Below are 6,099 nucleotides of genomic sequence, written 5' to 3'. Positions count from 1 at the left end.
GATGCAACCACTGACTTATGATCACTGATACCCTCTTCTACATTCACGGAGTCGAAAAGTTCCGGTCTATTTGTTGCTATGAGGTCTAAAACGTTAGCTTCACGAGTTGGTTCTCTAACTATCTGCTCGAAGTAATTCTCGGACAAGGCAGTCAGGATAATGTCACAAGAGTCTCTGTCCCTGGCTCCAGTTCTGATTGTGTGACTATCCCATTCTATACCTGGTAGACATCGCTAAGGAGCAAAATAAGGATCCAATCTGGAAGGATATTAAGGAGAAGTGGAGGAGAAAGGAAAGCGTAGCGATTAGACAGCATTATTTAGTTCGCAATGACATTCTTTTTAAACGAAAATCGGTAGACAACTCTGTTTGGTTAGTTTGTATTCCTGATGAGTGGGTTAATAAGCTGATTTGTTATACGCATTTCAGTTATGCACACTTTGGTCCCAGAAAATGTTTTCATAAATTACGAGAAAATTGTTACTTCAGTAATATGGAAAAACGTATTCGATTTGTTCTTGCCAAATGCAAATTATGTCAAAAGGCTAAGCCGCCAACAATTTCTCACAGAGCACCGTTGTTTCCTATCATTCCAGCGAAATTAAAGGACATGGCTGCAGTCGACTTGTTCGGTCCAGTGGTTCGTTCTACTAATGGTTTTGCGTACATTTTCGTAGCAGTGGAGTTGACATCAAAATATGTGTGTTTTACACCGTTACGCAAAGCAACAGCTCGTTCAGTATCTAATGCTTTCATTAACCATTTTCTTAAAGAAGTTGGTCATGTTGATAAGGTTATATCAGATAATGGATCACAGTTTCGTTCTAAAATTTGGCTTCGTAGTCTACGGCGTCGTAAAATTAAACCAATTTTCATTTCACTTTTTCACCCTCAATCTAACGCTTCAGAGAGATGGATGAAAGGAATCAATAAATTGTGTCGTCTTTATTGTCATCAGAATCACATAACTTGGGATCAGTATCTTCATATTTTTCAAAACATTCTGAATGAACTTCCTAATGATTCAACTTCTTTACCGCCAATACTGATATTAAAAAACAAAGCACTGACAAATCGCATATCTGAAATCGTTCCTTTTCCGCCTTCACGGAAACTGTGGCATTCTGAAGTTGTGAACATGGCTCTGCAAAATATTGCATCTGCGGCTGCTAGAAGAGAGAAATCAGCTAAGCGTCCTGGTCGTTTAAAAATCTTTTCAGTTGGTCAGAAGGTAATAATTAAGTCTCATCGTTTGTCTTGCAAAGGAAAGGGCTTGTGTCGCAAATTTTTTCTGCTTTATAACGGTCCATATAGAATTCGCAAAATTATTCATGATAACACTGTCGAAGTAGAAACTCTTAAATCACGACGCTCTAAGGGAATACATCATATATTTAACGTTAAAATTTTTGTGGAATGATATACTTTTGAAAAATTTTTGTGGAATGACATACTTTCGAGAAACCAACAGTTTACATAAACACGCAGAGAATACAAGGATACCGCGCTGTGTTTTGGCGAGAAACCAACAGTTTACATAAACACGCAGAGAATACAAGGATACCGCGCTGTGTTTTGGCGGCGGCATATACTCAAAGCAACAGTTAAGTCTGCGCGCCGCACAAGGCAGTCGTTGACCGCAAACAATTGCTTCCTACGTCACGCGCCTATAGCTGATCGAGCGCTCAGTGCGAATGCACTGGCAGCCGTAAACAAATACACAGTTTAATTTCTCCGATTAAATTCAGTATAAAGCTATAGTGACTTGATGAATTATGTTATTAATATTCAGTATTTTTCAGGATACGGTTCTATAAAATATTTAAGAACTTCAGGTTAATTCTGTGCGTGTCCGACGTTAAGACGACTTGCTATCGAGAAAATTTCAGAAAGAATGTGACTTCCAAGAAGAAACTAATAAACTAAAAAGGTAACTATTAATTGAGTTTATTTTTCAGGTAACATATTTCCACTTAGGTACGTACTTTAGACGTAATTTGCTGCTCGCGATTACGTGATTCATACTTTGTGCTAATTTCATGTTCTGTGAATTTACTTGTGAAGCGACGTGCTTGCGTACATTAACTGATTTTGACAATGATTGATGATTGAATAGGGTTGTTATTTGTATATATTATGCATCGCTTGGCTGCACTGCTTTTTCACTGATGTCACATTTTTTAATTATGTGCCTGCTGTGCTTATTTATTTAAATTATAATTGTAACCTGATTAATTGTGCTGACTGTGATTATGTATGTAAGTTATACTTTGTGATTTATCTGCTTGCGCCTTCATGTTTACTTATTAAGATGACATATGAACATTTATTGCTTATGCTGATATGATGTTAATGACCTGTTCATTACGTAAGATATATGTTTACTGCTATGCGTATGGATTGCATGTTTATACATTTCTGTTTGTCGTCACAACTACTCTTTAATTTAGTATATAGAAATGCTGATATACTGTGTACAAACAGAGAGTTTAGGTCACACGATTGGATTAATTATAGATTGTTCGCTTGGCAGAGCCTCGTTGTAAGGATTGTGCTGCATCCACTTGTTGACATTATGTTCTCCATTGGTATATTTACTCGCTATTGCTTGTTTTGCTTACGCTCAGTGCCTTATATTTTTAAGATAAGAAAATGAACTGCTATAATCCGACGAACGACATTAGTACAAGAAACTTCATAGAAGTCACATGAGCTGGAGGTTTTATCAAAGCTGTATGAATTTATGCTAATAGGAAGGAAGCTAACGACATGGCATACCGAAACTAGGTTTAGGCCATTGACAGTTATTACACTGCATTTTTCGTGAGCAATTGAAATAGGAAGTGACACTTGACACAAGAAATACTCCACATGTTTGCTTCTGTTTGCCATAATTCTTGAAGTGGTGTACACACTGTGAAATATTATGATCATCCACACTCCGTAATCTTACTTAATTACTGAGAGTTATTCGAACTAAGTCTGTTAGAGGTCATGTATGCATTTCTTTTGTTTATAATTCACAATGAGTAGAAGATTTGAGTCAGATGGATTACACAGAGGTTGTGTGTTGACAATGTGTCTTCGGATTGTATGGGATGATGAGGTTTGCATTAGGATTTTATCTGTACTTGTTCGAGGAGACTGACTAGAGGAAAGAGTTGTTATGGAAGTGAAATGATATTGGCGATAAGGTTTATATGTGTCGACGTATTGAAGAGATATTATTGAGGTATTGAGATTATATGAAGTTGATGATTATTGGAGTTTTGGTGGACAAGAGGTAAGGTAAATGATATTGATGATAAGATTTATATGTATCGACGTAAGCGGTATTATTGAAGTATTGAGATTATGTGATGCTGATGATTATTGGAGTTTTGGTGGATAAGAGGTAAAGTAAGTGAGGTGCATATTTTTTTGTTGGTCTATATGGAACAAGGAGGATGAAGATAGCAGACTAGAACACTCAAGTAGAAGGAAGATAGTCTATACACACACTTTGTTAAATCACTAAACAGTATATACTTTTTTTTGGAGAGAGGAAGTAATTGCATATCTTGGCTCACTGACAGTTGTTCAGCAACCGTACATTTTGATCTGGCTTGGCAAACATTGGTCTTGACATGATGACTATGACGTTGACTTAACTATTATTGACTGTTATACATTGCTGCCACTACTACTTGATACACATGATGAACATCAAATTTTGACAGAATTACATTTACACAGTTAACACTATTCAATTACACAGTAGTACTTAATGCGGATGAAAGATGAGCAAGTGTGTTTTGTGTGTTTTCCTTTCCTAATCCTACCCACCTATCTCCTAAATATTATTTTATTTGTTTGTAGTGGCTTGCACTGACACCCATAAATATTATAGGTTTACTGGTATTTGTGTATTTGTAATAGTTGATATGACAATTATCTGATATCATTTGTGTGTTTATTAGAATTTGTATGTCTAGTGTAAGAGCATTGTAAAAGCATTTGTATGTGCATTCAAACTATTGTTCATGCCTGAACTGTCTGATTAGTGATGGTGAATATTATGAACTGTTACCTGCACTTTTTCAACATAAAGGGTGCCACTTAGAAATGTTTAATTTCTGCTTATAAACTCTGATGAACAGTGTGATCAGTGATAGTGAATATCATGGACTGCTCTCTGGACCTGCTCAACATTACTGGGTGCCACTGATGGACTGTTTTTTACTGAAATTATGCCACTTGTTGCTGTCTGCACCTGTCAACATTGCTGAGTGCCACTGATGGACTTTTTTTTACTGAAATAATGTGACTTGTTGCTGTGTGTACCTGCTCAACACTACTGGGTGCCACTGATGGACTGCTTTTTACTGAAATAATGTGACTTGTTGCTGTGTGTACCTGTTCAACATTGCTGGGTACCACAGATGGAACTGTTTCTACTGAGATAATGTCACTTGTTGGTGTCTGCACTTGTTCAACATTGCTGGGTGCAACTGATGGAACTGCTTCTACTGAAATGAAGTCACTTGTTGGTGTCTGCACCTGTTCAACAATGCTGGGTGCCACTTGTAAGTAGGCTGTTTAGGTTGTTTTATTGGTAACGCCACCTCTGTATGAAAATCACTGGCTGTGCTGTGTGCAGTCTGTGTCTAGTTTGCATTGTTGTCTGCCATTGTAGTGTTGGGCAGCAGCAGCTGGATGTGAACAGCGCATAGCGTTGCGCAGTTGGAGGTGAGCCGCCAGCAGTGGTGGATGTGGGGAGAGAGATGGCGGAGTTTTGAAATTTGTCATGAACTGCTATATTTATATATGATGATATCAAGGTAAATACATTGTTTGTTCTCTATTAATATCTTTCATTTGCTAACTATCCCTATCAGTAGTTAGTGCCTTCCATAGTTTGAATCTTTTATTTAGCTGGCAGTAGTGGCGCTCGCTGTATTGCAGTAGCTTGAGCAGCGAAGATTTTTGTGAGGTAAGTGATTTGTGAAAGGTATAGTTTAATGTTAGTCAGGGCCATTCTTTTGTAGGGAATTTTGAAAGTCAGATTGCGTTGCGCTAACAAAATATTGTGTGTCAGTTTAAGCACAGTCATGTATAATTGTTCAAAGGGGACGTTTCATATGTCGACCCTTGGCCTAGGATACCTCACTGGAATCTTCTGATTTTTTTTTCTTGTAGTTTGTGTAATTAGTGTAGCCTTTGTTTATTGCTAGCGTGCAATTGCAGAGAAAATCTCCTTTGTAGTTGCAGTCTTTCATTGTTGTATAGTAAAACAGTTGTGGCATGCATATAGATTTGCACCAAGTATTTCGCAGCTGCAATTAACTAGATATTATTTTCAGTGTTATGTTAATGTGTTCTCTTATTTTTGCTCTTCAAATTGTGCTTTTCTGTGTTGTCGTGTGAAATATAGTGACAATAATGGCGTGTGAAAAACGTAATACTAGGCTCCAAAGTAAACTGAGAAATGACAGTGAAGACGAAAGCAGTGTGTTAGCGCCGCAGAGTAATGAATTAACAGACATTCAAAGTAGTAATTTGGTAACTGTGCATAGGGAAATGGAGCGGGCGGCAAACAATGTGAAGAGGGAAGCATTATCGATCGATCGGTCGGCAACAGCTCGCCTCAGGAATCCGAAATGACAGGACACAATTTTGCAAATACTGTAGATTCAGGTTTTGCGTCCTCACCGTTTTCTCAAATGAGTCAAGACACATTTTCCGCTTGTCAAAATGTGAATGTTGCCCGTGCAACTTCACTGCCGAAAAGCACTGAGGAACATGTTTCGGACACCAGTGCATTGTTATTACAATTAATGCAACAAATGGGACAAAAGCTTGAAAAGTTAGACACACTGGAACAAAATCAGAGACAAACACAGCAAAAGCTTGAAAAGTTATACACCACACTTGAAAAAACACGTGAAGATTTAACTACAGAGTTACATAACATTGAATCGAAATGTCAAAAGGTCTGTAATGACGTAAAAACACAAATTTGTGAGCATTTCCAACCTATTTTTTCGCGTCATGAAAATGTATTACAGAATCACGAAGTAGCCATAAAAGAACTGCAAACTATTGTTCATGAAAATCATG

Source organism: Schistocerca americana, chromosome 9 (assembly GCF_021461395.2).
Source record: "Schistocerca americana isolate TAMUIC-IGC-003095 chromosome 9, iqSchAmer2.1, whole genome shotgun sequence".
NCBI lineage: Eukaryota > Metazoa > Arthropoda > Insecta > Orthoptera > Acrididae > Schistocerca > Schistocerca americana.
This window is presented reverse-complemented; position numbering follows the sequence as displayed.